Raw genomic sequence first — 8,720 nt, forward strand, 5'->3', positions numbered from 1 at the left:
TCACTTTTGTAAATGACTGATTTCAACGTCAAAACAAGGTCGCGGTTGCAATTTTTACTTTAACACAAATTTTGTTTTGTAAATACTCAATTCTTATATAATATATGAGCATATTGTAGTACTACCTTAATCCCACACAATATAATTAAAAATTTATAGCTCAGTATATTCGGCAAATGTAATCCAAATTGAAGTGTTTACTAGAACTTTGCTTCACGTGTGCAAAACATAACGATCCAGGCAGCATGGTCGGTTTTATTTTAGAATGCCCCATCCTTTTTTTGTATTTTGAAGAAAGCTGACAAATCCACAAACGAAGAACCAGGATTCAAATAGTTCTAAGTTAATCACATGCGCTAGTGGAGCTTGTACCACTTTTATTTCTCTAATAGTAATTCACCTGTTTACGCTTTGGATGACTACGGCGAACTTGAGTTGTATGAAAAGCGGCAAGATTGGACTATGATATAAGTCTAGGATTCTGTGTTTTCGGAGTTTATTTTCGGCGAAGTGCAAAGGGTGTTTTGCGGAGTTTATTTTTCGGTGAGAAGTCAAGGTTCATCGAAATTAATATTTGTTATATAAAAAAATTTTCTGAATATTAAAACTTATCTTGTTATGTTTCTTTTTTTAATATATATATATATATATATATATATATATATATATATATATATATATATATATATATATATATATATATATATATATATATATTATTTGAGTGTCATGACCAGTGTTCCTGAAAAAAATTTCTCAAGCTAAGAGGCACACTCCATTTGTCTGTACTTCAAGATCTCAAGGAAAATTGAAGCGGCGTCTCCTGAAGTCCACTGACACTGCTGTTCTAAAGTTAATTTTTAAAACAACGTCTTTTTTGCTTTTTATTTGTTCGAGGTACCCGCAAAATTCTTCGTTTTTATTTTTATAACTTCGAACTGAGCAAACTTTTAACGGCAAGTGTTTTTCACATATTTGTTTTCAGATTTATCCGAAAACATGGAACTCTAGATCATATAGACCAGTGTCCGAAATCCTAGCCCTCAGTGATACAATTTGCACTCTCGAAATCGGGGCTGTTCTTGAAGCTTCGTGACAATGGACTCCTAACGTTCTTGCGCTACAATATATGCGGTTCCTGCAAAAAAAGAAAAAGAAAAAAAACTAAAAAAAAAAACGAGTTTTCCAAAAAGCATTGTGCCATGCCGTCAGCATGAACAAACATGGCGGCGCCCTTGGAACAGAGCAGTCACTGGTTTATAACTTATTCACATCCCTTTTGCATTAATTTATTGTTGTTCGAAAGATGAGGTATATTCATTTCGGGGGCAGGTGGGCACGACCGTACTGCATTAGAGAGCGTTCTAAAGTGCACAAGCACCAGCGCATCAAAAGCTCCTCTGAAAAGTATGCTTTCCTACCCATTCTTTTTTCCAATACTGCATGGTCTCAATATACATAGGTAAATTACTTCAAAAATGTAATTTCATTACAATTACAATTACTTTGCTCGAAAGTATTTAACTACAACTACTATTGCTACATCTGCCCAGGGTTGGGCAGAAATACTCAAAAATGTATTTGGAAATACAAATACTGGGATACATTAAAATAGTAGCTAAAATACTGATACTGCAATACATCTCAAAAAGTGTATCGCGATACGTATCGGAAATGCATTTTAAAAATAGTCAAAAGGTATTTGGAAATACAAATACAGGGATACATTTTACGGAGGGCGGAAATACAAATACAGAAATACTGATAATGCAATACATTTTTCACATTTGTTTGAGACGCCAACTGAGATGAAGCTTGAAGTGCAAGTTTTTGATCCCCAAATCACTTTCCCGTAGGCTTGGCACCTTGCCTTGAAGGTAGTGAATTCGGACGACGAGGAGTCTTCAATGGGCTCGAAAAAACGTCCATCAAGGACTGACCGCGGTCCCTTAGCTGACATCCTGTCTGTCTGACGAGGGATGCGAAAAGACTTTGACCTCAAAATAAATTTTATGTCATTCTAAATCACATCAAAGCGTCACCACGCCCTGTCCAATTGTGCAACTGTCAACATTTATCACATGACGTCACGGTGGGATGAACTGGTATTTTTTATCTGTACGTGTGGCCTTGAACATGAAACTTTACCACGCTGCTGTATGAAAGGACAATACGTACTTTCGTTGTAGGTTACCTCGTTGAAGATCGTGCAGGCAGTGTCATTTGGAATTTTCGAGAATAGTAGACCACCTGAAGCATTCTGAAACACATGTCTTATCTTCTGTTACGGTTGAAAAAACGATACCGTGGCATCCCTGTTGTGAAGGTCCTTCCTGCCGACCCTCCACCACCAACGCATGAATTGCAGTCCTCAAGTTTCGTCTTGCATACTCCGAATAGAAACCTCATGGATGGCGACCTGATATTGCCGGCACAGGTGCCAGCTCTCCGAGAAACGGCGCGCTCGAGACGAGTCGCAGGTGTACGAAGTCTGGGTCAGCACAGAGAGGCCACGTCTGAGCTCCTTCCTGGGTTCGGATCACCAGAACAGCAGGTCACTTTCACGTCGGCAGAGGACGTACCCTTGAGCCGTGCAATATTACGGGCGCAGCTGCAGACTGTTGCGATAGGCCTTGGCGAAGGTCACGTCCTTCCTTCGCCTCCCCTTCTTGTCCACCCGGCGGGGTTAGGCCTTCGCATTTAGGATCGGCGACCGGCCGTCTGAGCCGTTGTTGACAGAACACGTCGCCCGGCGCCGCGCGGACGCCGCCACACCTGGGAGCGGAGCTGAGCCGGACTCTTCTGTCTGGCTGCGGGGGTCAGTCCACCCAGGAACCAGCTGCCCTGCCGAGAGAGGATTCCGGGGGACGACGCCGGCGGCGGGACTTCCGGCCGAGTACGTTCGGCTCAAGTTTTCGTCCGGCGCCACTTGCGGATTATCCCGCTAAACCTTTCCCGAGCCAGGACGCCGCATAATGAGGGGATCATCTCCATCACGGTCAACGTCTCACGAGCTGACAGCGGACCCTTCGTCACCGACTCCTGGCGCGGCTTATTGAGGTCAAGAATGCCCCGGCGCCGGATTGGGAAGCCCGTCCGACGCTGCAGTGTGTGCGTGTATGTGTGTGCGCGCTCGAGAGGAGTGGGGGCGGGGCCTGAACGTGACGTCCGTTGGCAGTTCGGCCACCATTGGCTGCCAACCGCTGGAACATAAACAGCGACTGTATAAAAAGAGCAAACGAGAGGCCGCAAGGTGTGCTCTCCGACGAACAAGAAACTTCTGTACATATGTAATATAAACAGAGTTTATCGCGAGACACCCTCCCGTCTCCTGATGTCCCTGCCTGGAGTCGGCCTGCGGTTCCTGTCCTTGCCTGGCCCTGCCTGAGGCTGCCTGGGGAACTCCTCGGTCGCAACAACTGGTGGCAGCGGTGGGATGACGTGCCTGCTCATGGTTCCTGGTACGGGTGAGTGCTTTGCAATTTTCCCTTGATTTGCCAGACCTTTTGCTCAGTGTTAGGTACGCGAGTAGAAGGCTGCCCTTTCGGCTCAGAATAAGCGAAGTTCAAGCTGACTGAGTTAGATAGGGGAGGGAGATTGCGACACTCGGGATCATGGAAGTCAGTGAGCTACGCATTCCTGATTTGATGGCGGTATGCGAGGAGCTTGGCATAAGCGTGGGGCAGGCAAGGCGAAGAAAGCCGATCATGGAGCTACTTCGCGAAAAGGAAGTGTCCGACGTAGAGCTTCAGGAGGCTTGGGAGCTGATTCGGGAGCGGGACGAAAGAGCGAAGGCTGAAAAGCAGGAGCGGGACGAAAGAGTGAAGGCTGAAAAGCAGGAGCGGGATGAAAAACGCGAACGCGAACGCGAGAAGCGGGCTCGTGAATTGGCGGAGAAAAGGCTCGAGATTGAAACGTTGATGCAGGAAGTTCGGTCTCAAAGAAGAACGGTAGTAGTAGAGGTCACAGACTCGAAGTACCTATCAGCGACATTTCCTCACTGGTTCACGTACGAGGGTGATCCGAAGCCACGAGAAAAAGACCTTGTGTCCAGGAGGGAAAGAGCGGTTGCACCAAGCGGAGCTAGAACGCGTCAGGTAGCGGCAGAGACGGTGGGTCAGAAAGAAAAGGTTGAAGAGGAAGAGTTCAATTTAACCGACGACCAGGGTCTTTGTGCCGACGGGACTACCGACGCCGTTCCGCACAACGCCGACTCCAGACCTGAAGCGCTGGAAGTTGGAGGGGATCCCGCCAAAAGAAGAGAAGAGGCCTCTCAAGCATCTGACGTCTGCTTCCTGGGGGACGAAGACAAGGCTAGCATGGTGATGCCGCCGCGGAAGTCTATCCAATTCGAGGAAAGCAACGTGGAGAAGTCAGCGGATAGGGAGGCGGAGCAGGAAGTGGGTCGTCCTGGCCGTCCCCCGTGGAACTCCGAGACCAAGCCGGGGCTGGACGAGCGAAAAGCCGGGGCTGGAAAAGCGTTCTGATTTGTTTTGTTTTTTTCCGGGGGGGGGGGGGGGGGGGGGGAGTATATCTCAAGAAATGTAACGAAATACATTTCACCCTGATTGTATCGCGATACAAAGGAACATTCAAAATGTATTTCGATACAGGAATACAGATACTGGCGGAGAATATGTATCGCGATACAAAAATACAGATACAAAATGTATTTCTGAAATACTATCGCGATACATTTGTATCGCGATACTGCCCAACCCTGCATCTGCCTTCGGTGCCGGAGGAGGGGGCACATCCGTCGTGATTGCCGTGCCCCCAGGTATACCGAGTGCCGAGCTTATGGATACGAAAGGATTGACTCCGTCCGCTTGTACGCCCGAGGTGCGGGGGGCACGGCCGGCGACCAGAGCGAGCTGGTAAGGAATGAGCTCGAGGCGGAGCTGGCAGCGGCAACTGCCGTGACCACGACTGAGCAGCCCGGCAGCGACTGGGAAGTAGGCAAGTCTGACACCGCCCCCTCGAAACCCGGCGGACCCCTACCGTCGCGGGAGTTGACCGGAGCTCCTGCTCCGGCGGTCGGACGCTCGTCGACGACCGAGGCAAGAGACAGTTGTGCAGGAAACGACGCGGGGCCGGTCGACCATCCTGAGCTAGCGGAGATGGATGCTGAGGCGGCTTCAGTAAAGCGCCGCCTTGAAGATGACCGGGAGGTCTCGCAGGAACACCGGCTACGCCCGCTCCAAAGGCAGGGGCAGGTAGTTGAAAAGAAACGCGTCGCCAGCCAACCACGGGCGTCTTTGCAGCAGTACGGCGACAGGCTGTCCCAGGAGGCAACTGCGCCGAATGACACCCTGCACGGTTAAGCTCCTCAAAAGTAAACACCGTGCGCTTGGTCTGGTTTGACTAGTCGATGATAACGCTTACAAAACCTCTGCGAGTTGTGACCTTAAACGTTCGGGGCCTTGCGGATTAAAGACGACAGCGGCAATTATATCGCTTCGTCACAGAGCAGGATCTTGATGATGTTGCCTTGAAAGAGACCAAAGCCGAAAAGAAGACCAGACAGAGCGCACGGTGCGTCCGTTTACGGCACGTTATTACGTTTATGTCACTCACGCATTTGGGTTGTCTACAGGGTGTCCTTTGTCGGTCCGTCAAAGTATTGGGGCGCTGGTTGAGCGTGTTACGTCCTGTCAGACAGGGCGGCTGATTGTCTCCGATATTACCTTCGCGTCGCGTGAGTGGCGCATCATCTGCATCTACGCGCATACCGGTGCGGAAGCATAAAAATCTCTGTTTGAACGTATTCGGTCTTTATTTGACACAGAACGTATGATCATCTTCCTTGGGGATTTCAATTGTGTGCGCTCCGCACGTGATAAATTGAGTGCAACTCCTTTCAAAGACGGCAGCACACTACTGTTAAATGATATCATTAATCAATACGGGTTAGACGATGTAGGTGACATTTTGGCTGGCACGCCGAATGCCTAATTTACTAATTTTCAGGGCTCCAGCCTTGCGCGTTTAGACAAATCTTACGTTTCACCGATTGTCTAGTTTCGTTCACCCTTGCTGGTAATACAAACAAGGTTTTTTTGTTGTTCTTTTTTTTTCTTTTTGGGGGGGGGGGGTGCTCTGGAAACTGAATAGTAAGTTAATGGTGGATCAAGTTTTCACAGATGGTGACAGAGAAAATATGGGAAAGGTTTTTGACAGAGAGGGTAAGGATCTTGGTGGTTGTTGGGAACTGTTTAAGCAAGAAGTTACAACGGAAGCATTAGAACGGACGAGTGTTATAATGGCGAAAAAAACGCGAAACCTTTCTGAGACGGAACCTGGCGATTCATAAAGAAAGTGGATCGCCTGCCGTTTTTAAGAGTGACATATGCGCAGTGAAATCGGAACGTCAAGTTTTACATAGAGAGCGTTATCATGGCGCGCTTGTCCGCTCGCGAGCGAGAAAATTGTTCCTGGGCCAACAAAGCGAGCAGTCAGTGCGGAAAAAAGGTACGCCGATCGTAACGAGATAACCGATATAAGAATATCGAGGGGTTGTCAGACTGACTCTGCAGATATAGGACGCGCGTTTGGGGACTTTCCTAGAACACTCTTTTCCTATCATCCGGTAGATATAAATCGGTATCAGAGACAGCTTCTGTCCTTAATACCGTAGTTGGGCAGTGAAACAATGACAATTTTATAGGACGCTATTAGTGTGGAAGAAGTCGAGAAAGCTATTAATAATTTGAACCCTGGAAGATCACCCGGCCCAGATGGTCTAGCTGACTTCTGATTTTTACAAAGCGCTTAAGCACGAAATCAGTCCTGTGTTTTGTGGTGTATTCCGAGAAGTTTATGAACTTAAAAGAGTGTATTATATTCCTAAAGAGCGTGTTGGTAAGATGTACTAGATAACAGAAAGTATAATTCTTTCAACTTACAACAAAGTTTATTCCATGGGGTGCGAGCGAATGTTCCGCTGCGCAGACTTAGGGAAAGGGGGAAAGGACAGAGGCAGAGGGGGGAGGTAAGAGGAAGGAAGGGCGGGTGGGAGAGGCGGCTGGGCGCGTCGACCCGTTGGGGTCGGGCCGCTCACCGAGGTCGTCTAATCACCCCGGACAGCTCTTGGCTCAGATAGTCTATCTCTCTATCAGAGAGGGCTAGCGAGGGGGAACAGACATTGACTCCGGAGTTTTTTTAACGCAGAAGATTCGATAACTTTCCTGTCGAATCTCTGAGGATGGCGCCCGGGCACGCAGGTTTTTTTTTAACCTTGGCTCACATCCTCCGGATGTGCGGCGATGTGCTGCAATCGGGTGCACCGTTTCCTAGCTGGGATGGGCGACCTCTCGGAAGTGCTCCATCAGGCGGTCATTTAGGCACCGGCCCGTTTGCCCGGTATATTCTCCCCCGCAAGAGGAAGGAATAGAATAGATTCTCTCCGGCAAGAGACGAACTGCTTTCCATGTTTCTTCGGACAGGGATTTAGAGGGGAAGGTTTATTGACCTGACGGCACATCTGCTTCAGTTTGAATTTGCACTTGAAGACGACTCCTACGTCGAAACGTGAGGCGAGCGCCTTGAGGCAATGTGAAGTGTTGTGCGTGTACGTGATGATGGCGAATTGTTTTCGGCGGGGCCAGGGTGTAGAGGGAGGTTTGTTGGAGGAGGTAATAAGCCTCTTTAGAGTATTTTTCAGAAGGTCTTCTGGCTAACCGGCTTTTCGCAATTTATCTATTTGGAGGATAACGCTGTTTGTAGCTAGATGAGGGCAGGATTCAGATCGCGCAGTCTTCAGGAGGGACTTTATGGCCTAGCTTGACTGTTTTTGAGTGGGCGCTGGTGAAAAGGAGAACTGGTTTTTCTGATTTTTGTCTGAATTCCCAGCACAACCCCCCGGGTCGAAGACTAAGTTGTAGTTCTAAAAATTGAAGGGTACCCTCTACCGGGTCCTCTCTTTTGAACGTGAGGCCGTCGGGGCTTGATGTAAAGGCTTTGAGAATGGTCAGAGGGTTGGTCTGTTCCTAGTGAAGCACAAGATAATCATCTACGTACATGAATACCTGGCACCCGGGTGCCGTCGACTTAAGTTTTGCCTTTATAGCCCGATCCACATACATAAGGAAGGTTTCACTAAGGATGGGTGCCAGGCAAGACCCGATGCAGACGCCTGCCTTCTGGATGTAAATTTTTCCTTCGTACTCCACGAGCGTCGAGCGGAGGTAAAGGTCTAGCAGAGAAAGGAACCCTATAACGGAAACTTCCGACGCGTTTTGGAACTTGCACATGCCGTGCTCATCCATGGCGTTGCTCACAGGCTCGAGGAGGTAATTGACATTTAGATTATAATACATATCTTCGATATCTAACGAAAACAGACCGAAAGGGAGAGGCCAATCATGGAGACGGGTGAGGTGTGAGATCAGGTCAGAGGAGATGGTGATGCGGAAAGGTTGAGGGAGGCTGAGAGAGGTTAGGTGCTTGAGTAGGAAAGATGCCAGGCGCTTCTGCCAACAGCCGTTTTCGGATATGATGCGGCGGAGCGGAACATCGGGTTGTGAGTTTTTGCGGAGAAAAAGACAGTCAGGTACCTGTTTTGAGGGGGCGGCTATCGCGTTCCTCAAGGCTGGCAGGTCAAGGTTCGTGCACAGGTCTTTAACCTTGGATCTCGGAGACCCCGAAGGTCTTTTTTTGAGCTAGATAAAGTTCTTATCTAGGGCAGCTCCCACCTTAACGCCGAAGAGGTCTTCTTCCAT

This window comes from Ixodes scapularis, unplaced genomic scaffold (genome assembly GCF_016920785.2).
Source record: "Ixodes scapularis isolate PalLabHiFi unplaced genomic scaffold, ASM1692078v2 PGA_scaffold0__279_contigs__length_252992795, whole genome shotgun sequence".
NCBI classification, from domain to species: Eukaryota; Metazoa; Arthropoda; class Arachnida; order Ixodida; family Ixodidae; genus Ixodes; species Ixodes scapularis.